The 26,975-nt window shown below is 47.9% G+C and overlaps 1 long non-coding RNA gene across 1 annotated transcript; it reads right to left on the bottom strand.

Moving 5' to 3' along the window:
• Positions 1-263: 263 nt before the first annotated feature.
• LOC130360606 (uncharacterized) lies at positions 264-26,742 on the bottom strand. Its single transcript, XR_008890728.1, has 3 exons — positions 26,604-26,742; positions 8,257-8,341; positions 264-356 (listed from the first exon to the last, which is right to left on the bottom strand). It is a non-coding gene; the product is annotated as an uncharacterized LOC130360606 (long non-coding RNA).
• Positions 26,743-26,975: the final 233 nt, after the last annotated feature.

Here is a 26,975-nt window from a genome sequence, read left to right on the forward strand (position 1 = left end):
ATGTGTTGTCTGATCTATTGTACTGTATATCATTCTACCTCCCTTAAAGAGAACCTGTCATCAGTTTCATACAGCTTGGACCACGGGCAGCATGAAACAGGGACAGATTCTTTTAAAACAAACAATATGATTTACTATAGCATTTCATAGAAATATTAATAGTTTAAAAACCAGTTGGGCCCAAATTCACCTTCCTAGGAAAAGAGAAAAAGGAGAGCAGCATGTGTGAAAATCATGTGTTTCTAACTATAACAAGTGACCTTACCTGTGTTATGCTAGGTACACAATCCCTCTGATGGTATACAACCAGGATTGATCTTGGTTCACGTCTGGAATATGCAGTCTGTATTCCCTTACTACGGTTCAAGAATAACCCCAGATTAGACAATTAGAGATGTAGAGTGGCTTCAAAGCAAAAATGGACCTTATAGTGGTACAAATAGAGATTTCAACAAAACTCTTGATGAAGATGAATCAGAATGAAGGTATCTCCATCAAGATTTATGATGGATTTTCTGGTTGTACCAGCATAACTCCTTGGGGACAGAGGGCGTAGCTATACGCCCTCAGGACGCTCCCTGTCTATAACACTGGGCCATGCCGTGGCCCCGCGTCATAGCGGGTTGGGCCCGGCCTCTAACATCGTCCGGGAACCGTGGCTAATAGCGCGCGGCATTGATCGCGGTGCCACACACTATTAACCCTTTAGACACAGCGTTCAAAGTTGAACGCAACGTCTAAAGTGAAAGTAAAGCACTGCCAGTTAGCACAGGGTGCTGTTCAGGATGTCCGCAGGGAAATCGCAGCATCCCGAACAGCTGTAAAGACAGCAGGAGGATCCCTACCTTCCTCCATGCTGTCCGATTGCCGAATGACTGCTCAGTGCCTGAGATCCAGGCATGAGCAGTCAAGTGGCAGAATCATTGATCAATGGTTTCCAATGAGAACCCATTGATCAATGTAAAAGATCAGTGTGTGCAGGGTTATAGCCCCCTATGGGAGCTATAACATTGCAAAAAAAAAAAAAGGAGAAAAGAAAAGTGAATAAAGATTATTTAACCCCTTCCCTAATAAATGTTTGAAGCACTTAAAAAAAACCTGTGTAAATAAAAATAATCATATGTGGTATCTCCGTGTGCGTAAATGTCCGAATTATAAAAATATATTGTTAATGAAACCCCACATGGTCAATGGTGTACGCGCCAAAAAATTCCAAAGTCCAAAATTGCGTATTTTTGGTCACTTTTTATATCATGTAAAAATGAATAAAAAGTGATCAAAAAGTCTGATCTATACATAAATGGTACTGCTAAAAACTTCTGATCATGGCGCAAAAAAATAGCCCTCATATGCAGAAAAATAAAAAAGTTACAGGGGTCAGAAAATGACAATTTTAAACTTATAAATTATACTGCATGTAGTTATGATTTTTTCCATAAGTACGACAAAATCAAACCTATTTTGATCTTGGGTAGGGTATCATTTTAATCATATGGTCCTACAGAATAAAGATAAGGTGTCAATTTTACCGAAAAATTTACTGCATAGAAACAAAATGACATTTTTTCTTCACTTTTGTCGCATAATGATTTTTTCCCCCATTATGCCGTAGATTTTTTGGTAAAATAAGTGATGTCATTACAAAGTAGAATTGGTGGCGCAAAAAATAAGCCATCATATGGATTTTTAGCTGCAAAATTGAAAGGGTTATGATTTTTAAAAGGTAAGGAGGAAAAAACGAAAGTGCAAAAACTGGAAAACTCTCCGTCCCCAAGGGGATAAGGTCAATTTTTGCCTTGAAGCCAAAAAGTCATCTAGGCAACCCTAGCAGACATCGCACCCTCCCAAGCTAAATATATACTTTTCTCATTCTATGAAAACAAAAGAGAGCTCACAAGCCCTGTCAAGCCCAGAGAGATGCAAAAGCTCAGCACAAATCACCAGGTGTGGGCCAAGAAAACCCCATTCTAGAGATAGATGCAGGTCCCAGAAGAGGACAGTCCTATGTTCCATAAACGTTTTAGGCAGGAATATCCCTTTAAATAAGGTATTTAACTACATTAGGAAAGGAAATGTCTCTTTATTGTGCATATAATGGCTTAAATGTTTGTTAAATGTTTGTTCTCCTCACTGAATAAGATTTAACATCAGTTCTATTCAGCGCTTCTTTAAATTATAGGGTTTTGTTAAGAACTGTATCAGTAATTTATACCAAATGTAATTTGCGAGCCAGCCCTTTATTTGAACAGTATTTAAGCTAAGCACTTTACATTTGGAGTGGACGTCTAGACACTAGGAAACATGGATGTTTTTAATCTTTGCTGTTTACGGTAGTAGCTCCGTAATCCTTAAATACCGTTCTAAGTATAGCACCAAATAATAACAGGTGTAGCTGTCACGACTCGGACTCCATGCAAGTTAAAAATGTATTGCATTGCTCTGTGCTGTCATTTACAGTATATCTCCTGTGTCTAGGTTCATTTGTTGGAGTGATATTTACTGTGCAGAATCGCTCATGATTTACATGTCATTATGCCTCTATTCTAGCTATCAAACTTGCCTTTATTTTATGAAATATGAAATAGTTAACGTTAGGTTGGAAATGAACACCTTTCTGACCCGTGATGTATACTTACAGGTGACAGCTGCCATCTGCACTGATATGCAGCTTTTAAAGCACACCTGTCATTAGCAAAAACATTTTGGACTGAGGACAAGCAGGGTTCTGTACACCGAGGACAAACAGGGCTCTGTAAACTGAGGACAAGCAGGGCTTTGTGCAGTGAGGGCAAGCAGGGCTCTGTACATTGAGGACAAGCAGGACTCTGTACACTGAGGACAAGCAGGGCTCTGTACACTGAGGACAAGCAGGGCTCTGTACACTGAGGACAAGCAGGGCTATGTACACTGAGGACAAGCAGGGCTCTGTACACTGAGGACAAGCAGGGCTCTGTACACTGAGGACAAGCAGGACTCTGTACACTGAGGACAAGCAGGGCTCTGTACACTGAGGACAAACAGGGCTCTGGACACTGAGGACAAGCAGGGCTCTGTACACTGAGGACAGGCAGGGCTTTGTGCAGTGAGGACAAACAGGGCTCTGTACACTGAGGACAAGCAGGGCTCTGTTGACTGTGGACATGCAAGGATCTTTTCACTGAGGACAAGCAGGACTCTGTACACTGAGGACAAGCAGGGCACTGTGCCCTGAGGACATGCAAGGCTTTGTTCATTTAGAACATGCAGGGCTCTGTACACTGAGGACAAGCAGGGCTCTTTACACTGAGGAAAAGCAGGGCTCTGTACACTGAGGACAAGCAGGGCTTTGGGCAGTGAGGACAAGCAGGGCTCTGTACACTGAGGACAAGCAGGGCTCTGTTGACTGAGGATATGCAGGGCTCTGTTCACTGAGGACAAACAGGACTCTGTACACTGAGGACAAGCAGGGCACTGTGCACTGAGGACATGCAAGGCTTTGTTCATTTAGAACAAGCAGGGCTCTGTACACTGAGGACAAGCAGGGCTCCCTACTCTGAGGACAAGCAGGGCACTGTGCACTGAGGACATGCAAGGCTTTGTTCATTTAGAACAAACAGGGCTCTGTGCATTGAGAACAAGCAGGGCTCTGTACACTGAGGACAAGCAGGGTTTTGTGCAGTGAGAACAAGCAGGACTCTGTACACTGAGGACAAACAGGTTTCTGTACACTGAGGACAAGCAGGGCTCTGTTCACTGAGGACATGCAGGGCTCTGTTCACTGTGGACAAGCAGGGCTCTGTACACTGCGGACAAGCAGGGCTTTGTGCAGTGAGGACAAGCAGGGCTCTGTTGACTGAGGACAAGCAGGGCTCTGTACACTGAGGACAAGCAGGGCTCTGTGCACTGAGGACAAGCAGGGCTCTGTGCACTGAGGACAAGCAGGGCTCTGTACACTGAGGACAAGCAGGGCTCTGTACACTGAGGACAAACAGGGCTCTGTACACTGAGGACAAGCAGGGCTCTGTACACTGAGGACAAGCAGGGCTCTGTACAATGAGGACAAGCAGGGCTCTGTACACTGAGGACAAGCAGGGCTCTGTACACTGAGGACAAGCAGGGCTCTCTACACTGAGGACAAGCAGGGCTCTTTACACTGAGGACAAGCAGGATTTTGTGCAGTGAGAACAAGCAGGGCTCTGTACACTGAGGACAAGCAGGTTTCTGTACACTGAGGACAAGCAGGGCTCTGTTCACTGAGGACATGCAGGGCTCTGTTCACTGAGGACATGCAAGGCTCTGTTCACTGAGGACATGCAGGGCTCTGTTCACTGAGGACATGCAGGGCTCTGTTCACTGAGGGCATGCAGGGCTCTGTTCACTGAGGAAAAGCAGGGATCTGTACACTGGAGAAAAGCAGGGCACTGTACACTGAGGACAAGCAGGGCTTTGTGCAGTGAGGACAAGCAGGGCTCTGTTGACTGAGGACAAGCAGGGCTCTGTTGACTGAGGACAAGCAGGGCTCTGTACACTGAGGACAAGCAGGGCTCTGTACACTGAGGACAAGCAGGGCTTTGTGCAATGAGGACAAGCAGGGCTCTGTTGACTGAGGACATGCAGGGCTCTGTTCACTGAGGACAAGCAGGGCACTGTACACTGAGGACATGCAGGGCTCTGTACACTGAGGACAAGCAGGGCTCGCTACACTGAGGACAAGCAGGGCTCTGTGCACTGAGAACAAGCAGGACTCTGTACACTGAGGACAAGCAGGGTTTTGTGCAGTGAGAACAAGCAGGGCTCTGTACACTGAGGACAAGCAGGGCTCTGTACACTGAGGACAAGCAGGTTTCTGTACACTGAGGACAAGCAGGGCTCTGTGCACTGAGGAAATGCAGGGCTCTGTTCACTGAGGACATGTAGGGCTCTGTTCACTGAGGACATGCAGGGCTCTGTACACTGAGGACAAGCAGGGCTTTGTGCAATGACGACAAGCAGGGCTCTGTTGACTGAGGACATGCAGGGCTCTGTTCACTGAGGACAAGCAGGGCTCTGTACACTGAGGACAAGCAGGGCTTTGGGCACTGAGGACAAGCAGGGCTCTGTTGACTGAGAACAAGCAGGGCTCTGTACACTGAGGACAAGCAGGGCACTGTGCACTGAGGAAAATCAGGGCTCTGTACACTGAAGAAAAGCAGGGCTCTGTGCACTGAGAACAAGCAGGGTTCTGTACACTGAGGAAAAGCAGGGCTCTGTGCACTGTGGAAAAGCAGGGCTCTGTGCATTGTGGAAAAGCAGGGTTCTGTACACTGAGGAAAAGCAGGGCTCTTTGCACTGAGAACAAGCAGGGCACTGAGGACAAGCAGGGCTCTGTACACTGAGAAAAAGCAGGTCTCTGTGCACTGAGGACAAGCAGGGTTTTGTGCAATGAAAACAAGCAGGGCCCTGTACACTGAGGGCAAGCAAGTTTCTGTACACTGAGGACAAGCAGGGCTCTGTTCACTGAGGACATACAGGGCTCTGTTCACTGAAGACAGGCAGGGCTCTGTTCACTGTAGACAGGCAGGGCTCTGTTCACTGAGGACAGGCAGGGCTCTGTTCACTGAGGACAGGCAGGGCTCTGTTCACTGAGGACAGGCAGGGCTCTGTTCACTGAGGACAGGCAGGGCTCTGTTCACTGAGGACAGGCAGGGCTTTGGGCACTGAGGACAAGCAGGGCTCTGTTGACTGAGGACAAGCAGGGCTCTGTTGACTGAGGACAAGCAGGGATCTGTACACTGGGGAAAAGCAGGGCACTGTACACTAAGGACAAGCAGGGCTTTGTGTAGTGAGGACAAGCAGGACTCTGTTGATTGAGGACAAACAGGGCTCTGTTGACTGAGGACAAGCAAGGCTCTGTTGACTGAGGACAAGCAGGGCTCTGTTGACTGAGGACAAGCAGGTCTCTGTACACTGAGGACAAGCAGGGCTTTGTGCAGTGAGGAAAAGCAGGGCTCTGTACACTGACAACAAGCAGGGCTTTGTACACTGAGGACAAGCAGGGCTCTGTTGACTGAGGACATGCAGGACTCTGTTCACTGAGGACAAGCAGGGCTCTGTACACTGAGGACAAGCAGGGCACTGTGCACTGAGGACATGCAAGGCTTTGTTCATTTAGAACATGCAGGGCTCTGTACACTGAGGACAAGCAGGGCTCGCTACACTGAGGACAAGCAGGGCTCTGTGCACTGAGAACAAGCAGGGCTTTGTGCAGTGAGGACAAGCAGGGCTCTGTTGACTGAGGACAAGCAGGGCTCTGTTGACTGAGGACAAGCAAGGCTCTGTTGACTGAGGACAAGCAGGGCTCTGTACACTGAGGACAAGCAGGGCTTTGTGCAGTAAGGACAAACAGGGCTCTGTACACTGACAACAAGCAGGGCTTTGTGCACTGAGGACAAGCAGGGCTCTGTTGACTGAGAACAAGCAGGGCTCTGTTGACTGAGGACAAGCAGGGCTCTGTTCACTGAGGACAAGCAGGGCTCGGTGCACTGAGAACAAGCAGGGCTTTGTGCACTGAGGACAAGCAGGGCTCTGTTGACTGAGGACAAGCAGGGCTCTGTTGACTGAGGACAAGCAGGGCTCTGTTCACTGAGGACAAGCAGGGCTCGGTGCACTGAGAACAAGCAGGGCTCTGTACACTGAGGACAAGCAGGGTTTTGTGCAGCGAGATCAAGCAGGGCTCTGTACACTGAGGACAAGCAGGGATCTGTACACTGAGGACAAGCAGGGCTCTGTACACACAGGACAAGCAGGGCTCTGTACACTGAGGACAAGCAGGGCATTGTGCAGTGAGGACAAGCAGGGCTCTGTACACCGAGGGCAAGCAGGGCTTTGTGCACTGAGGACAAGCAGTGCTCTGTTGACTGAGGACAAGCAGGGATCTGTACACTGGGGAAAAGCAGGGCTCTGTACACTGGGGACAAGCAGAGATCTGTACATTGGGGAAAAGCAGGGCTCTGTACACTGAGGACAAGCAGGGCACTGTGCATTGAGGACATGCAACGCACTGTTCATTTAGAACATGCAGGGCTCTGTGCACTGAGGACAAGCAGGGGTCTGTACACTGAGGACAAGCAGGGCTCTGTGCACTGAGGACAAGCAGGGCTCTGTGCACTGAGGACAAGCAGGGCTCTGTGCACTGAGGACAAGCAGGGTTCTGTACACTGAGGAAAAGCAGGGCTCTGTACACTGTGGGAAAGAAGGGCTCTGTGCACTGAGAATAAGCAGGGTTCTGTACACTGAGGAAAAGCAAGGCTCTTTGCACTGAGAACAAGCAGGGCACTGAGGACAAGCAGGGCTCTGTACACTGAGAAAAAGTAGGTCTCTGTGCACTGAGGCTCTGTGAAGCATTTCAGGCTCTCACAGCAGGATGATTGACAAGCCAGGAGTCTGCACAGAGCCCTGCTTGTCCTCAGTGCACAAAGCCCTGCTTTTCTTGTCCTAACTTCCTGTATTTGGTCTCCTCATAGAGACCCACAGGCAATAGCTGCAGGGACAGCAGTTTTTTCATCCACAATGCCTATTATAAACATACATATAATGGTATTATCTACATTATATAAAACATTTTTGCTAAGGACAGGTACACTTTACCACTCATAGCTATTGCTATATTTTGTGGCTATTGCAGTCTTGTTTTAGGGGCTCTACGTGTAAGATTTTACAATCTATCAGGGAATAGGGGTGACACATAATTTAGGACTCTGCTCACAAGATTTTACAACTTAAGGGTACGTTCACACGTGTGTATTTTTACTGCAAATCTGCTCCAGATTTTGCTTTCCATTCACTTCAATGAGTTGCAAAATCTGCTACAGCAAATCTGCAGCAGAAAATACGCACATGTGACTAGTGGTATAAGAATAGGGGTGACTCAAGAGAAGCGAGAGCCCTGCTTACATGAGTTTACTCTTTTTGAAAAAGTAAAGTAGAAACAAAAGAAAAAATGCTTGATTTTTAAACCTATCTTTTTTCATAAAAAAAAGGTAGGTAGAAGATGCACAAACAGATAAAATTTCCATATTCATCATCAAGATACACTAAAAGTAACCAGTGCAAGTATCAAACTAAACATAGGCCAACCAGTTCATACAGGGACACAGTGGTATAGAAATGTTGAATATAGATGAGAGATGTACTGAAGAGCACGGCAGAAGCTTATACTGCTGAATGACCAATGTCATCCCCCTAAGCAGTGCACCAACAATGTGAGTCCCAAGCAATATACAAATTAAAATGAAATACCTGTATAGACTGGAATGCTGAGAAATCATGAACCGGCATCTTTCTCTTGTATCTAATTTCCTGTTCATGAGTTAAAGCTGAATTACTTAAAAAAAAAAAAAAAACATCTGCCGTAAGACTGGACAGATCTGGGCCAATAGGCATGCTTCACCTCATCAATATCCACATATTCTGTCTAGTCACAGACTTACACTACACCACGTAGAAATCTATTAGCGCTATATTGTAGTAGAGAATTGGGGATAAGGGATGTAGGGCAATTGTCCAGTTTTCTCCCACTGATGCTGGCCATACAGACTGCAACACAAAAATCATAGTTTATTGCTTTAGGTATCAGCAGAGGGAATTGCAATATTCAACCTATTATGAGGAGATCATTCTAACAAACGGCCATTAAAATGGACAACTCACATACCACAGCAAATTCCCTGCAAAGAACCTTGCAGGAGGAACTCCGGTGGAATTTTTTTTTTTCAAATCAACTGGTGCCAGAAAGTTAAACAGATTTGTAAATTACTTCTATTAAAAATCTTAACCCTTTCAGTACTTATCAGCTGCTGTATGCTCCAGAGGAAGTTGTGTAGTTCTTTTAAATCTGACCACAGTGCTCTCTACTGACACCTTTGTCAGTGTCAGGAACTGACCAGAGCAGGAAAAAATCCCCATAGCAAACCTCTTGTCAGGATCTGGGCTGGTAGCGGAGGCTAGTGGTGGATCTGCTGTGCCAGAGAGGTGAAGACGTGGGCCGTACCATGGGAACGGAGTCTAAGGAGTTACTGGTTTTCACCAGAGCTCGCCTCAAAGCGGGATGGACTTGCTGCGGCAGGTAACCCCCAGGTCATTCCCCCCAGTAGCGACTCAACCTCTCTGGCTGCTGAGATAAGGCAAGGTACAAGAGGATCAGGCAAAGGCGTAGTCGGACGAAGCAAATGGTCAGGGCAGGCAGCAACGGTTCACAGGCGGTAGTCAGTAGCAACGGGTACGGCAACAGGCAGGGAACACAGGAACAAAGAACGCTTTCACTCAGGCACAAGGCAACAAAGATCCATCAGGAGGCTGGGAGGAGATGGTACTTATAGGCAGTGCACAGGTGAGGCCTAATTAAGTCCAAGCAGCACTGCCTCTCACAAACCTTAACCCTTAATTAACCACATTGGACCAGGCACCAATTACCGGTGCACTGGCCCTTTAGATCTAAGAGTCCCGGGCCCAAGAGAGCGGGGGCACACATGCTGAGACGCCGGAGCGCAGCCTGGGGACACACGCCGTAAGCGCTCCGGTCCAGGAACGGAGACCGGAGCGTTCAGCGTTACAGTACCCCCCCCCCTTTGGTCTCCCCCTCTTCTTGGTACCTAGGAACCTGAGGATGAGGCTGCGGTCAAAGATGTTCTCCTCCGGCTCCCAAGATCTCTCCTTAGGACCACAGCCCTCCCAGTCAAACAAAAAAAACCTTCTCCCCCTGACCACTTTGGTCGCCAAAATCTCCTTGACAGAGAAAATGTCAGAGGTGCCAGATACTGGGGTAGGGAGACATGATAAGGGAGACATGGAAGCTGTTTGGTATCTTCAGAGAGGAGGGAAGATGGAGCTGGTAACAAACCGGATTAATCCTCTTCTTGATCTTGAAAGGTCCCAAAAAGCGAGGTCCCAATTTATAGCTAGGGACTCTGAAGTGAATATACTTAGAGGAGAGCCACACTTTGTCCCCGGGGGGCGAAAACTGGTGGAGCCCGACGTCTCTTATCCGCCTGGGTCTTCATGCGGGAGGAGGCCTATAGAAGAGAAAGACGAAACTCGCGCCAGATGGTGGCAAAGTCCTGGACAAGCTCATCTACCGCAGGCACTCCAGAAGCGGAAGACAAAGGCAAGGGTGGCAAGGGGTGACGCCCGTAGACCACATAGAAAGGAGATTTATTGGTAGCAGATGATTCCTTATGATTATACGAGAATTCTGCCCACGGAAGAAGGTCGACCCAGTCGTCATGACGAGAGGAGACAAATTGATGGAGATAGTTTCCCAGGATTTGGTTCACACGTTCCACTTGTCCGTTGGATTGAGGGTGGTATGACGAAGAGGAGTCCAATTTGATTCTTAGTATTCAGCAGAGGGCTCTCCAGAATTTGGAAACGAATTGTACCCCTCTATCGGACACAATATGAGAAGGGAGTCCATGCAAGCGGAAGATATGGCGCAAGAATTGCTTAGCCAACAGGGGTGCAGAAGGAAGAGACTGTAATGGAACAAAATGCGCCATTTTAGAGAAGCAGTCCACAATCACCCAGATTACGGTCTTGCCGTGGGATGGAGGCAGGTCAGTAATAAAATGCATGGCGATATGGGACCATGGAGACTCTGGAACTGGGAGAAGTCGAAGCAACCCTGCAGGCCTTTAACGTGGGGTCTTGTCTCGAGCACAGACTGAGCAAGCCTGGACGAAGTCAGCCACATCTTTCTCCAAGGAAGGCCACCAGTATCTTCTGGAGATCAGCTGAGAAGTTTTACGCACTCCTGGATGGCCAGCAACCAAGGGAGAATGTCCCCATTTAAGCACTTTAAAACGGAGACGGGGGGAGACATAAGTATTCCCGGGAGGAAGACTACGCAGATCTGCAGGAGCCACGGTAACCAGGCGTTCTGGTGGAATGATGTGTTGTGGAGTGACTTCAACCCCAGCAGCATCAGAGGAACGGGAAAAAGCATCTGCACGGACGTTCTTGCTTGCAGGGCTGAAATGAATCAAGTAGTTAAAACGGGCAAAGAATAATGACCAACGGGCTTGGCGCGGATTGAGTCTCTGTGCAGTTTGGAAGTAAGAAAGATTCTTGTGGTCAGTGTAAATGATCACTGGGTGAGCAGACCCTTCTAGAAGATGCCTCCACTCCTCTAGAGCCAGTTTTATGGCCAGAAGTTCCCTGTCGCCGATGGAATAATTTCTCTCCGCTGGGGAGAAAGTCTTGGCAAAGAAGCCACAGGAAACAAATTTACCCTTCGGGGTCTTTTGAGTGAGCACGGCTCCAGCACCCACAGAGGATGTGTCTACCTCCAGGAAGAAGGGCTTAGATGGATCGGGCCTGGTAAGGAGCGGAGTGGAGGCAAAGGCTGACTTGAGAAAGCGAAAGGACTCTTCGGCCTGAGGAGGCCAGGACTTAGGATTATCCCCCTTAAAGCCATGATGGGTGCCACAAGAGTAGAGTAGTGAGGGATAAATTGTCTATAGTAATTGGCGAAACCCAAGAATCTCTGTATGGCCCGTAGATCGGTAGGACGAGGCCAGTCCAGAACTGCTGAGAGTTTAGCAGGATCCATTTGAAGATCTTTAGCGGAAATGATGTACCCCAGGAAGGGCAGACTGGTTTGATCAAATACACACTTCTCAAATTTAGCATAAAGGCGATTTTCCCTCAGACGGGAAAGCATTTGGCGGACATGCGCATGGTGTTGTTCCAGATTGGTGGAGAATATAAGGATATCATCCAAATAAACCACCACACACGTGTAGAGCAGGTCTCTGAAAATGTCATTGACGAACTCCTGAAAGACGGCAGGTGCATTGCAGAGTCCGAAGGGCATTACTAGGTACTCAAAATGCCCCTCACGGGTATTGAAGGCAGTCTTCCACTCGTCACCCTTTCGAATCCGGATAAGATTATAGGCCCCTCTCAAATCCAGTTTAGTGAAAAACTTGGCGTCAGGAAAGTGACCGTTTTGACCCGTAACGAGTCGCTTTCTTGTTATGACATCATGACCTGGCTCGGACGGTATGGAGATGTGACGGACATGCCCAAGAGAAACTTTGATGAGCACAGGATCTGGTCCGGGGCCTGGGTGTTTTCCGTCAAACTCAAGCATTCAGGGAGTACAGTTGCCCACATTCCGTCAGCCGCCTTCCTGGGATGTTATAGGATCCAGGTCTTCTACCAGTGGCAGCCTAAGGTCTGTCACAGGTGTGGCAGCCCCACCCACTTTAGCGCAGCCTGTACTGTGCAGGTCTGCGCTTTGTGTGGTGGGGTGGGTCATCTGGCCGCATCCTGTAGGCAGATCCGATGCCACCTGTGTGGTGTCCTCATACACCCTTTCAGCCGTTGTCCTAGCGCCTTCGCCCGTGCAGCGGCCGCTCCGGCTGAGGAGAGCTGTGAAGTTGCCTCGGCTGGGGAGGGCACGGGCAGGGATGGGGGCGCAACAGGGCTAGTGAGGGCCCCGCCAAACTAAGGCGGGAGGAAAATCGGAGGAGGAGTAGGGAGCTGGAGAGTGCCCAGGTGGTGGGGGTAGCTCCAGCCCCTGCTCCTGAAGCTGGCCCTGTAACCACTGAAGCCCTGGAGGAGGACGTGCTGGATGAGGAGGTCAGGAGGCTGCGCAAAGAGGAGGGCAATATGGCCGACACTTCCGATTCCTCCCACTATGAAAGTGTGGATGAGGAGAGTGGAGAGAGGCCTAAAAAGAAAGACAAGGGCAAAAGGAAAGGGAGAAAGAAGAGGTCAGAGCCCTCTGTTCCCTGTACTACGGGCCAGGTCCAAAACGGAAGCCTGATTGCCCCCCCTCTGATTGACCTGTCAAACCGGTACCTCGTCCTCAGTACCATCTCCTCCCCCTCCTTGGAGGGGGAAGGTGAGGGCGGGGTGCCTAGGGAGAAGGAGCCTCTGGGGGGAACTGGGCCCAGTCCTATTGAGGCTCCTTCCTTGGAGGGTAGGGCTAGACCGGGGGCCGGACATAGACGGGGATCAAATGGACCAAACTGAATTAAAAAAAAGAACTAAGAGTGGTCCTGCCCTCTCATCTTCTTCGGGGAATGAGGGGGCTAAAAAGAAGGGAAAGAAAAAGTAAAGGGTGTGGCCGTCTAATTTAATCACCCTGTATGGCGGCACTCACCCCATTGACGCTGGCATCTATTAACTGTGCCAGCATAAAGTCAGATACGGCTAGATTCGCAGCCTTTGATTTTCTCGGCCGCGTTGAAGCCGACATTTTCTTTTTACAGGAGACCAGGTTGTCAGATCTAGCCTCTCTGGTAAAAGCCAGAAGAGAGTGGAGGCGTGGTCCCTCCCACTGGTCTCTTGCGGCTGAGCCGTATAGTGGGGTGGCGGTTGTTACGCCGAGCGCTCCGGGTCCCCGCTCCTCCCCGGAGCGCTCGCTACAATCTCCTCACTGCAGCGCTCCGGTCAGATCCACTGACCCGGGGCGCTGCGATACCGCCTCCAGCCGGGATGCGATCCGCGATGCGGGTAGCGCCCGCTCGCGATGCGCACCCCGGCTCCCGTACCTGACTCGCTCTCCGTCGGTCCTGTCCCGGCGCGCGCGGCCCCGCTCCCTAGGGCGCGCGCGCGCCGGGTCTTTGCGATTTAAAGGGCCACTGCGCCGCTGATTGGCGCAGTGGTTCCAATTAGTGTGTTCACCTGTGCACTCCTTATTTATACCTCACTCCCCCTGCACTCCCTCGCCGGATCTTGTTGCCATTGTGCCAGTGAAAGCGTTTCCTTGTGTGTTCCTAGCCTGTGTTCCAGACCTCCTGCCGTTGCCCCTGACTACGATCCTTGCTGCCTGCCCCGACCTTCTGCTACGTCCGACCTTGCTTCTGTCTACTCCCTTGTACCGCGCCTATCTTCAGCAGTCAGAGAGGTTGAGCCGTTGCTAGTGGATACGACCTGGTCACTACCGCCGCAGCAAGACCATCCCGCTTTGCGGCGGGCTCTGGTGAAAACCAGTAGTGACTTAGAACCGATCCACTAGCACGGTCCACGCCAATCCCTCTCTGGCACAGAGGATCCACTACCTGCCAGCCGGCATCGTGACGGTAGATCCGGCCATGGATCCCGCTGAAGTTCCTCTGCCAGTTGTCACTGACCTCACCACGGTGGTCGCCCAGCAGTCACAACAGATAGCGCAACAAGGCCAACAGCTGTCTCAACTGACCGTGATGCTACAGCAGCTACTACCACAGCTTCAGCAATCATCTCCTCCGCCAGCTCCTGCACCTCCTCCGCAGCGAGTGGCCGCTTCTGGTCTACGACTATCCTTGCCGGATAAATTTGATGGGGACTCTAAGTTTTGCCGTGGCTTTCTTTCCCAATGTTCCCTGCACTTGGAGATGATGTCGGACCAGTTTCCTACTGAAAGGTCTAAGGTGGCTTTCGTAGTCAGCCTTCTGTCTGGAAAAGCCCTGTCATGGGCCACACCGCTCTGGGACCGCAATGACCCCGTCACTGCCTCTATACACTCCTTCTTCTCGGAAATTCGAAGTGTCTTTGAGGAACCTGCCCGAGCCTCTTCTGCTGAGACTGCCCTGTTGAACCTGGTCCAGGGTAATTCTTCCGTTGGCGAGTACGCCGTACAATTCCGTACTCTTGCTTCAGAATTATCCTGGAATAATGAGGCCCTCTGCGCGACCTTTAAAAAAGGCCTATCCAGCAACATTAAAGATGTTCTGGCCGCACGAGAAATTCCTGCTAACCTACATGAACTCATTCATCTAGCCACTCGCATTGACATGCGTTTTTCCGAAAGGCGTCAGGAGCTCCGCCAGGATATGGACTTTGTTCGCACGAGGCGTTTTTTCTCCCCGGCTCCTCTCTCCTCTGGTCCACTGCAATCCGTTCCTGTGCCTCCCGCCGTGGAGGCTATGCAGGTCGACCGGTCTCGCCTGACACCTCAAGAGAGGACACGACGCCGCATGGAGAATCTCTGCCTGTACTGTGCCAGTACCGAACACTTCCTGAAGGATTGTCCTATCCGTCCTCCCCGCCTGGAAAGATGTACGCTGACTCCGCACAAGGGTGAGACAGTCCTTGATGTCTACTCTGCTTCTCCACGTCTTACTGTGCCTGTGCGGATATCTGCCTCTGCCTTCTCCTTCTCTACTATGGCCTTCTTGGATTCCGGATCTGCAGGAAATTTTATTTTGGCCTCTCTCGTCAACAGGTTCAACATCCCGGTGACCAGTCTCGCCAGACCCCTCTACATCAATTGTGTAAACAATGAAAGATTGGACTGTACCATACGTTTCCGCACGGAGCCCCTTCTAATGTGCATCGGACCTCATCACGAGAAGATTGAATTTTTGGTCCTCCCCAATTGCACTTCCGAAATTCTCCTTGGACTACCCTGGCTTCAACTTCATTCCCCAACCCTGGATTGGTCCACTGGGGAGATCAAGAGTTGGGGGCCCTCTTGTTTCAAGGACTGCCTAAAACCGGTTCCCAGTACCCCTTGCCGTGACTCTGTGGTTCCCCCTGTAACCGGTCTCCCTAAGGCCTATATGGACTTTGCGGATGTTTTTTGCAAAAAACAAGCTGAGACTCTACCTCCTCACAGGCCTTATGATTGTCCTATTGACCTCCTCCCGGGCACTACTCCACCCCGGGGCAGAATTTATCCTCTGTCCGCCCCAGAGACTCTTGCCATGTCTGAATACATCCAGGAAAATTTAAAAAAGGGCTTTATCCGTAAATCCTCCTCTCCTGCCGGAGCCGGATTTTTCTTTGTGTCCAAAAAAGATGGCTCTCTACGTCCTTGCATTGACTACCGCGGTCTTAATAAAATCACGGTAAAGAACCGCTACCCCCTACCCCTCATCTCTGAACTCTTTGATCGCCTCCAAGGTGCCCACATCTTTACCAAACTGGACTTAAGAGGTGCTTATAATCTCATCCGCATCAGAGAGGGGGATGAATGGAAAACGGCATTTAACACTAGAGATGGACACTTTGAGTATCTGGTCATGCCCTTTGGCCTGTGCAACGCCCCTGCCGTCTTCCAAGACTTTGTTAATGAAATTTTTTGTGATCTCTTATACTCCTGTGTTGTTGTATATCTGGACGATATCCTGATTTTTTCTGCCAATCTAGAAGAACACCGCCAGCATGTCCGTATGGTTCTTCAGAGACTTCGTGACAATCAACTTTATGCCAAGATAGAGAAATGTCTGTTTGAATGCCAATCTCTTCCTTTCCTAGGATACTTGGTCTCTGGCCAGGGACTACAAATGGATCCAGACAAACTCTCTGCCGTCTTAGATTGGCCACGCCCCTCCGGACTCCGTGCTATCCAACGTTTTTTGGGGTTCGCCAATTATTACAGGCAATTTATTCCACATTTTTCTACCGTTGTGGCTCCTATCGTGGCTTTAACCAAAAAAAATGCCGATCCCAAGTCTTGGCCTCCTCAAGCGGAAGACGCCTTTAAACGGCTCAAGTCTGCCTTTTCTTCGGCTCCCGTGCTCTCCAGACCTGACCCATATAAACCCTTCCTATTGGAGGTTGATGCCTCCTCTGTAGGAGCTGGAGCGGTCCTTCTACAAAAAAATTCTTCCGGGCATGCTGTTACTTGTGGTTTTTTTTCTAGGACCTTCTCTCCAGCGGAGAGGAACTACTCCATCGGGGATCGAGAGCTTCTAGCCATTAAATTAGCACTTGAGGAATGGAGGCATCTGCTGGAGGGATCAAGATTTCCAGTTATTATTTACACCGATCACAAGAACCTCTCCTATCTCCAGTCTGCCCAACGGCTGAATCCTCGCCAGGCCAGGTGGTCTCTGTTCTTTGCCCGATTTAATTTTGAAATTCACTTTCGGCCTGCCGATAAGAACATTAGGGCCGATGCTCTCTCTCGTTCCTCGGATGCTTCGGAAGTTGAACTCTCTCCGCAACACATCATTCCTCCTGACTGCCTGATTTCCACTTCTCCAGCCTCCATCAGGCAAACTCCTCCAGGAAAGACCTTCGTCTCTCCACGCCAACGCCTCGGAATCCTCAAATGGGGTCACTCCTCCCATCTCGCAGGTCATGCAGGCATCAAGAAATCTGTGCAACTCATCTCTCGCTTCTATTGGTGGCCGACTCTGGAGACGGATGTCGTGGACTTTGTGCGAGCCTGCACTGTCTGTGCCCGGGATAAGACTCCTCGCCAGAAGCCCGCTGGTTTTCTTCATCCTCTGCCTGTCCCCGAACAGCCTTGGTCTCTGATTGGTATGGATTTTATTACTGACTTACCCCCATCCCGTGGCAACACTGTTGTTTGGGTGGTCGTTGATCGATTCTCCAAAATGGCACATTTCATCCCTCTTCCTGGTCTTCCTTCAGCGCCTCAGTTGGCTAAACAATTTTTTGTACACATTTTTTGTCTTCACGGGTTGCCCACACAGATCGTCTCGGATAGAGGCGTCCAATTCGTGTCAAAATTCTGGAGGGCTCTCTGTAAACAACTCAAGATTAAATTAAACTTTTCTTCTGCATATCATCCTCAGTCCAATGGACAAGTAGAAAGAATTAACCAGGTCTTGGGTGATTATTTACGACATTTTGTTTCCTCCCGCCAGGATGATTGGGCAGATCTTCTACCATGGGCCGAATTCTCGTATAACTTCAGAGTCTCTGAATCTTCCTCCAAATCCCCATTTTTCGTGGTGTACGGCCGTCACCCTCTTCCCCCCCTCCCTACCCCCTTGCCCTCTGGTCTGCCCGCTGTGGATGAAATTTCTCGTGATCTTTCCACCATATGGAGAGAGACCCAAAATTCTCTCTTACAGGCTTCATCACGCATGAAGAAGTTTGCGGATAAGAAAAGAAGAGCTCCTCCCATTTTTTCTCCTGGAGACAAGGTATGGCTCTCCGCTAAATATGTCCGCTTCCGTGTCCCCAGCTACAAGTTGGGACCACGCTATCTTGGTCCTTTCAAAATTTTGTGCCAGATTAATCCTGTCTCTTACAAACTTCTTCTTCCTCCTTCTCTCCGTATTCCTAATGCCTTTCACGTTTCTCTTCTTAAACCACTTATCATCAACCGTTTCTCTCCCAAATTTGTTTCCCCCACTCCTGTTTCCGGCTCCTCGGACATCTTCTCCGTCAAAGAGATTCTGGCATCCAAGAAGGTCAGAGGGAAAACTTTTTTTTTAGTTGATTGGGAGGGTTGTGGTCCAGAAGAGAGATCCTGGGAACCTGAGGACAATATTCTAGACAAAAGTCTGGTCCTCAGGTTCTCAGGCTCTAAGAAGAGGGGGAGACCCAAGGGGGGGGGTACTGTTACGCCGAGCGCTCCGGGTCCCCGCTCCTCCCCGGAGCGCTCGCTACAATCTCCTCACTGCAGCGCTCCGGTCAGATCCACTGACCCGGGGCGCTGCGATACCGCCTCCAGCCGGGATGCGATTCGCGATGCGGGTAACGCCCGCTCGCGATGCGCACCCCGGCTCCCGTACCTGACTCGCTCTCCGTCGGTCCTGTCCCGGCGCGCGCGGCCCCGCTCCCTAGGGCGCGCGCGCGCCGGGTCTTTGCGATTTAAAGGGCCACTGCGCCGCTGATTGGCGCAGTGGTTCCAATTAGTGTGTTCACCTGTGCACTCCTTATTTATACCTCACTCCCCCTGCACTCCCTCGCCGGATCTTGTTGCCATTGTGCCAGTGAAAGCGTTTCCTTGTGTGTTCCTAGCCTGTGTTCCAGACCTCCTGCCGTTGCCCCTGACTACGATCCTTGCTGCCTGCCCCGACCTTCTGCTACGTCCGACCTTGCTTCTGTCTACTCCCTTGTACCGCGCCTATCTTCAGCAGTCAGAGAGGTTGAGCCGTTGCTAGTGGATACGACCTGGTCACTACCGCCGCAGCAAGACCATCCCGCTTTGCGGCGGGCTCTGGTGAAAACCAGTAGTGACTTAGAACCGATCCACTAGCACGGTCCACGCCAATCCCTCTCTGGCACAGAGGATCCACTACCTGCCAGCCGGCATCGTGACAGCGGTCCTTTTTACCGCTTCTGTTGAATGCCGACGGGTTATTGAATTAGAAATGGGGAGGTGCCTGATCTTAGATGTCTTCATGAAGGGACAAGAGCTTCGGCTCATTAACATCTACGCCCCGCAAACTAAGCGGGGCCGTAAAGATCTCTTTATGAGGATTAAGCCCTTTCTTTTTACGAGTAGGCAAGTGATCTTTGGAGGGGACTTCAATAATGTCACGAGGTCCCAAGATCGGAGAGGCTCCAATGGTCCGCTGACTTGTGATAGTGTGGCACTGATTAGCATAACTAGAGAAGCTCGCCTAGAGGACGCCCACATCCGGAGCCCCTCGGGCCAAGCGGGTTTCACCTATCATCAAGGTAGTCGCAGGTCTAGGATAGATAGGTTTTATTTAAAGGAGGAAGCCGTCTCTTATGCAGTGTCCGTGGTTGAGGTGGAGTTCTCCGATCACTGTATGATTTTGTTTTCCCTGAATGTTTCAGAGACCCCCCGTATGGGAAAAGGTTATTGGAAGCTGAATTTGTTCCTCCTGGAGGAAGCGGAAATAAGACAGTCCTTTGAGGAGTTTCTTCAGAGTCAGGTACCTTTACTGGACCTATGTAGTAGTAAGTCAGAGTGGTGGGAGATATTCAAGAAGCGGGTTGCTGGGTTCTTCTGCCAGCTCTCGAGCCTCAGGTCCCTGAACAGGTATCGCTTGTATCAGGGTCTGAGGAGGAAACTTGAGCTTCTCGTCTCGACTGGAGGTAGCCGAGAGGATATCTCCAGAGTGAAGTCCTTGCTGATGAGGTGTCAGTACGATAGGCACGCATCTTTGGTTTTTGAGAGGGATTTCGGGAAGTACCGCTCGCCCGACCCTTACAGAAACTGTAAGATGTCAGTGAGTAGTAAAGTCATTTCTGGACTGATTGATAGTACATGATCTCTGAATCGGTCCAGATCAGGGATCTTGGAGGTTGTCAGATCCTTCTACTCGCACCTCTTGGGGAGGAAGGATCTAGATCGAGACAGGATGTCGGTTTTCCTGGCTGAAACCATTCCTGAGCCAGGGGTAGACCCCTCTCTTGATGTTTTGGCACAAGAAATCAGGGAAGAGGAAGTGAGACTGGCGATCGAGGGGCTTGCCCCTAAGAAGTCGCCAGGTCCGGATGGCTTAACATCCGAGTGGTACAGGACCTTTAAGGAGTCTTTAGCTCCCCTCTTGACTGAGGTATTCAATGAGTGTCTCTCCTCGGGGACTCTGCCGAAGTCAATGAGGAGGTCAGCCCTGATTCTTCTGTCAAAGGGTAAAGATCCTAGCCATGTTGAGTATTGGAGGCCCATAGCTCTTCTCAATACGGACAGGAAGCTTCTGGCTAAGATATTGTTTAATCGTCTGGTGAAGTTTGCACCCTGGCTCCTTTCGGGGGCTCAGCACTGCTCTGTTCCAGGCCGAAGCACCTTAAGTGCTGTCCTTAGTGTCAGGGAGGCAGTGGAGCGGAGTAGTGCAGGTCTTTGGAAGGGGTACTTGCTGTCCTTGGATCAGGCCAAAGCATTTGATCGGGTGAACCACGAGTACCTATGGTCCGTCCTCCTGAGATATGGCTAACCAACTACTTTTGTTAATTGGCTTAAGATCTTGTATGCAGGGGCAGAGAGTTTCCTGCTGGTGAACGGGTGGTCTGGCCGCTCTTTTGAGGTGGGGTCCGGAGTCCGTCAGGGTTGTCCTTTGAGCCCGCTTTTATACGTGTTCGCAATCGATCCCTTCATCCGGAGGGTAGATTTTGGGCCGTTGGCGGGAGTCGGGATGAGTCTGGCGGAGCCCGCTGTCACCCAGAGAGTGGTGGCGTACGCTGACGATGTCACTATTTTCGTCTCGAGAGAGAGGAGGTCGATGTGGTGATGTCGGAGGTGGACCACTACTCGGAGGCATCCGGGTCTAAGATCAACCGGGATAAGTGTGAGAGTCTCTGGCTGGGAGGGGGGATCCCACGTTTGATCTCCCGGACACCCTTCCAGGGCCCCAAGAATCAGCAAAAGTCTTAGGCATCACATTCGGCCAGGATGATTATGCCACCAAAAACTGGGATGGTAAGCTCCAGGATGGGTGGGCGCTTCCATCGGCTGGAGTTAACTTGCCGGCCTTACCTATCTGGAGTGGGCTTATGGGGCATTCAGGTCCCTGGGTGGCCGAGACCGGGGCACTTTATTCCTTGTTAGTTTAGTGGTTAGGTACTATACGTGGAGTGCACGGTGTTTAGTGTCGACCCAACAGAAAATCCTCTCCGAGGTGGAGGTCTGTAGGAACATCACCGGTGACCTTGGGAAGATCAGGTCTTTGGAGTATGGCAGTCTTGGTACCAGTAGGGCTTCTCTCCTATGGAGAGGTTTTCTTTTGATGTGCCCTAGGTACTAGGCCCTTAAGGTGAAGTACCTTATTTTGGCCAGGGATAGTGTATATATCTTATGGTGAGTATAGGGTGAGTTTCATGAAGGGATAGTGATAGGGTTAGAGGTTGATAGGGAGAGGAATTTACATTTAATTTTATCAGGATTGCCATCCTTCTTCCTGGTGGGGGGCTATGCATGTCACCTTAGCCTTTTGTTTTGTTTTCTATGGATGGATTATAAAGGGCTTGCAGGCAACCAAACTTGGGCCTTTTGGTTTTGGTGTATTGTATTGTTAATATTGCTTTGTTGTAGAGTATGTATATATTGTTTTGTATATATTGTTCTGTTTACATTAGGTGGGTAGGGGCGTATTTTAGATTGAGTGGGGTTTTTTTGGGGGGTGGTGGTGGTGTGTACCCAGGACTGGACTGTTGCAGTGGGTACTATTTTGGGGGTCTGGTATGGGTCAGTTGTGGACAAAAACTGTGACCTATGGACTCTGACCCATGTCCAGAGGGGGTGGTGGGTGATGGGATAGTTTAGTATAGGTTGTTTTTCTGTGTTATTGAGTTGTTTGTTATGTAAATTCTGTATGGTTTTATGTATAATTTATTTTTAATTTTTTATTTTTTTATTTTTTATTATTTATATAATGTCATAATAATTTTGAGAGAATGGCAGTTGGACCAGTTTTCAGTTATTATAGCATAGTGTTAAGAGTACACTATATTTATGTCTGTGTTTGTGTTTATGTCCCAGTGTGGATTAGTTTTTGTTTGTGGGTATATGTATGTGTGTGTGTGTGTTCCGGGGGGGGGGATAGGGGAGGTTAAATAAAAAAAAAAATGTGTGTATGTATGTATGTGTGTATGTATGCGTGTATATATATATATATATATATATATATATATATATATATATATATATATGTTTGTGTATATATATATATATATATATATATGTATATATATATATATGTGTATAAAAAATATATATATTTTGTTATCCAAGTTGTATTATTTTTGTTACAGCAGCTAGCCATATTTTTGTTTTGTTATTAGGGGGGCAGTGTGGTTATGTTTCCTAGTTTGGATATTTTTAGTTTTTGATCCCAGCAAGGAAAGCTTTATTTATGTTCATTAGGTATGTGTATGTGTGTGTGTGTGTGTGTGTGTGTGTGTGTGTTGGACTATAGTAGGTAATGATTTATTTATTCATTTATTTTTGGCTTATCTGGGCTGGCCGGTTAGGAAGGTTTAAGTTGTTATTTTGAGACGGATAGTTTGTTTTTATGTTCAGTTTTGTTAATTTTGTTACAGTGAAATGAACTTGTTTTGTGTTTTGTACTTTTATAATAAAAAAGAGTGTCAGCAGATAGCTCTGTGGTCAGACTTAAAAGAACTACACAACTTCCTCTAGAGCATACAACAGCTGATAAGTACTGGAAGGATTAAGATTTTTAACTAGAAGTAATTTACAAATGTGTTTAACTTTTTGGCACCAGTGGATTTGAAATTCATTTTTCCACTTGAGTACACCTTTAAAGGGGTTATATGGCTGATTTTTTTTTTTTTTTTTGTACTAGGGCATGTTAGACAACTATACTGCATCGCATTGGAAATAGGTGTCTTATCTGCCCTTGTAACAGTACCCAGTAAGTGTGGTCTTTTTTCTGTAATATTTTTAGGTATTTTTATCCCATTTTTCTGTGATTTTTTTCTATAATGTTAGTGTAGGAACTCTCAAGAGCACCCTTGACGTATTTTGGACAAAATATCAACTAATAACTCATGTTTGGCATATGGAATATATATTTTTTATCATGTGGTCTGGCCTTGTGATGCTAGGGCAGCCCGGGGTGTCAGTGCTTTGTAGGGTGCACATATAGGATGCGGGGCAGCCCGCCTGATTGAATAGTATGGGTGTCACTAATAGGTTGTAAGCCAACCAGCATGGTGCACTACACATTATCATGTAACTGACACCCTGTGTATGCCTTATCTGTTTGCAACTATAATGCTAAGCAACTACCCCCCTCATGAACAGAAGGCATGTGAGTGGTTGTTTATCAGTATTTTGCACCTGTAGGACCTCCCCTTATATAGCATTGTGGTTGATCTACATCATAGTAGGAATAGGTGTCTAACCTGCCCATGTACCAGTAACCAGTAGGTGCAGCCTTTTTTCTGTGATTTTAATTTTTTTTTGTCCCATTTTTCTGTTTTTTTTTTTTTTTTTTTACTACATTCAGCCTGGGCATCTTTCTAAAGAAAAAAAAAAAACTTCTACCGAATAACACCTATAATGCATCAGACACAAGGACTAAGACCATGGCATCTTTAAAGAAAATCTGTCAGCAGTATCACCTGCACTAAACCTGTCACACAGGCTTGTAGTGTGGGTGATGCTGATCAAAACTCACAGGCTCCAGATTCGCCCTGCCGCAAATCCCCTTTATCTTTTTATGCAAATAAGGGCCTTGGGGCATAGGTGGAGCTCCAAACTGAGCTAGGGGCACGCTGATGTCATCTTCGCCCAGCATATCAATATTCATAACCCCCCTCCCTGCTCTTGCACCCCGTGTTAGTGTACGGCGCATGCGCCACTTCCCTCCCTGCTCTTCACCCCCCGTGTTCTAAAGGAATTAAGTAATGTAATAGACAGACCCCTATTTTTTATATTCAGGGACTCTATAGTGACAGACACTGTTCCCCAGCACTGGCGCATGGCAAATGTGGTGCCAATATTTAAAAAGGTGTCAAAAGGTGACCCCAGGAATTATAGGCCTGTTAGTTTAACCTCGGTTGTATGTAAATTGTTTGGGGATTTTCTAAGAGATGCTATTTTGGAATATCTTGATAAAAATAAATGTATGACTCCATATCAGCATGGATTTATGAGGGATCCGTCCTGTCAAACTAACCTGATCAGCTTTTATGAGGAGATGAGCTACAGACTGGACCAGGGGGAATCGCTGGATGTCGTATATCTGGATTTTTCCAAAGCATTTGATACAGTACCACATAAAAGGTTGGTGCATAAAATGAGAAGGATGGGGCTGGGGGAGAATGTGTGTAAGTGGGTAAGTAACTGGCTCAGTGATAGGAAACAGAGGGTTGTTATTAATGGTACTTATTCTGATTGGGTGACTCTTACTAGTGGGGTACAACAGGGGTCAGTCTTGGGTCCTGTTCTGTTTAATATATTTATTAATGAACTTGTAGAGGGGTTGAAGAGTAAAGTAGCAATCTTTGCAGATGACACTAAGCTCTATAGAGGACAGTGCACTGTTACAAATGGATCTGGATAAATGTAAGGTGATGCACATGGGAAAGAATAATCAAGGCTGGGATTATGTATTAAATGGGAGAACACTTGGGACGACTGACGTGGAAAAGGATTTAGGGGTCTTAGTTACCAGTAAATTTAGCTGTTGTGACCAGTGTCGGGCAGCTGCTGCCAAGGCAAATAAAATCATGGGGTGAATCAATAGGGGCATAGATGCCCACGACAAGGAAATAATTCTACCGCTGTACAAATCACTAGTCAGACCACACATGGAATATTGTGTACAGTACTGGGCACCAGTGTACAAGAAAGATATAGTGGAGCTGGAGAGGGTTCAAAGATGGGTAATAAAGGTAACATGGAGAATGGGAGGACTACAGTACACAGAAAGATTATCAAAATTGAAGTTATTTAGTTTAGAAAAAAGAAGGCATAAGGGTGGCCCAATAACTATGTATTAATATATCAGGGGACCATACAGAGATCTCTCCCATGATCTATTTATACCCAGGACTGTATATATAACAAGGGGCATCCTCTACGTCTAGAGGAAAGAAGGCTTCTACACCAGCACAGATGGGGATTCTTTACTGTAAGAGCAGTGAGACTGTGGAATTCTCTCCCTGAGGAGGTGGTCATGGTGAACTCTGTAAAAGAATTCAAAAAGGGTCTGGATGCATTTTTGGAGAGTAATAACCTCGCTGGTTATGTATACTAAATTTATAGGGATCCAGGGATTTATTCTGACACCATATTTGGAGTCGGGAAGGAATTTTTACCTCTAGTATGAGTTTTTTTTTTTGCCTTCCTCTGGATCAACTCAATAGGGACTCATTAGGGTTATAGGTTGAACTTGATGGACTCTGGTCTTTTTTCAACCTAATGAACTGTGTTATTATGTTACTAGTGTACAGCTTATGTGCCACCTCCGGTAGTACCCAGGAAGCGGCGCATGCGCCGTACACTAACACGGGGCATCGTAAACTAGCATGCCATAAACTAACCCCGCGCGATCTCAGGGCCGGTGCTGTGGCGTTACGATTACAGAAGCCTGGTGTTTTCGTGACCGTGATGTCACCTCCATTCATGTCTATGGGAGGGGTGTGAGGAGTTTGTTCCATGCATTGAATGACTGGGGTGCCGTGGCAGAGATTGGGAACCCCCCGCAATCAAACATGTTATTCCCTATCCTTTGGATAGGGGATAACATGTCTAGCAGCGGAGTACCCCTTTAAGCTCCCAAACACTTTTATTTTCACTATAATAAAGTAAATACATTTGGAAATGTGCAGTACCTTTCCCATTTTAGACAGAATATCTATAACAGTGGTCTCAAACTGTGGCCCTCCAGATGTTGCAAAACTTCAATTCCCAGCATGCCCGGACAGCCGTTGGCTGTCCGGGCATGCTGGGAGTTGAAGTTTTGCAACATCTGGAGGACCACAGTTTGAGATCACCGATCTATAACATCTAGATCCTTTAGGGGTTCTCAATATTGAGTGTGAACATCATTAGGGGATATTAATCAAAACCTGCCCAGTGGAAAAGTTGCCCAGTTGCCCATAGCAACCAATCAGGTCACTTCTTTCATTTTGCAGAGGCCTTGTTAAAAATGAAAGAAGCGATCTGATTGGTTGTTATGGGCAACTGGACAACTTTTCCTCTGGACAGGTTTTGAAAAATCTCCCCTATAATATGTTTATTTTTAAGGTTTAATCTTCACATTCCTAAGGATCAAAAGGATTAACTTTTCCCAATGTTTAACATAGTGGAACTGATTGCCTTTAAGGCAGCTGGATAGCTGATTTACTTTTTTATTCATACAAGTCTGGCTTTCACATGAACCTTATAACTTTACAGGAATTATAAAGTGTGAGACTCCTTTCCCTCAAATGTAGTTCAATGACTTCTTGTATGTTTTGATTATTGCCTAGTAACCAGCCAGATGCAGCGGGTCTATGAGACTTATACTTACAGTTTATAGAGCAGTGGGCGAGGGCCTACAATGTCGGTGTCTGTGCTTCATTTACCTCGAGGAATTCTGGAAAAATGCCACACATCAGAAGATCTAGCCAGAGACGAGTAACTTCATTGTTAAAGGGGTTTCAAAACAGAATGCTTTCTGGAAAAAAAAAATGGAAAAACGGATGTAGTTTAGATGTAAATTTTTTGCATTCTTGTATCCCGATACGTTATTGTTTTTTGCTTTTTTTCTCTAGTAATTTAATGAACTCTAACCCCTTAAGGACACAGCCTATTTTGGCCTTAAGGACACAGCCAATTTTATTGTAGCATTTACGTTTTTTCCTCCTCGTCTTTTAAGAGCCTATTTATATTTCCATCCACA

The sequence above is a fragment of the Hyla sarda genome, chromosome 3, assembly GCF_029499605.1.
Source record: "Hyla sarda isolate aHylSar1 chromosome 3, aHylSar1.hap1, whole genome shotgun sequence".
Classification (NCBI taxonomy): Eukaryota; Metazoa; Chordata; class Amphibia; order Anura; family Hylidae; genus Hyla; species Hyla sarda.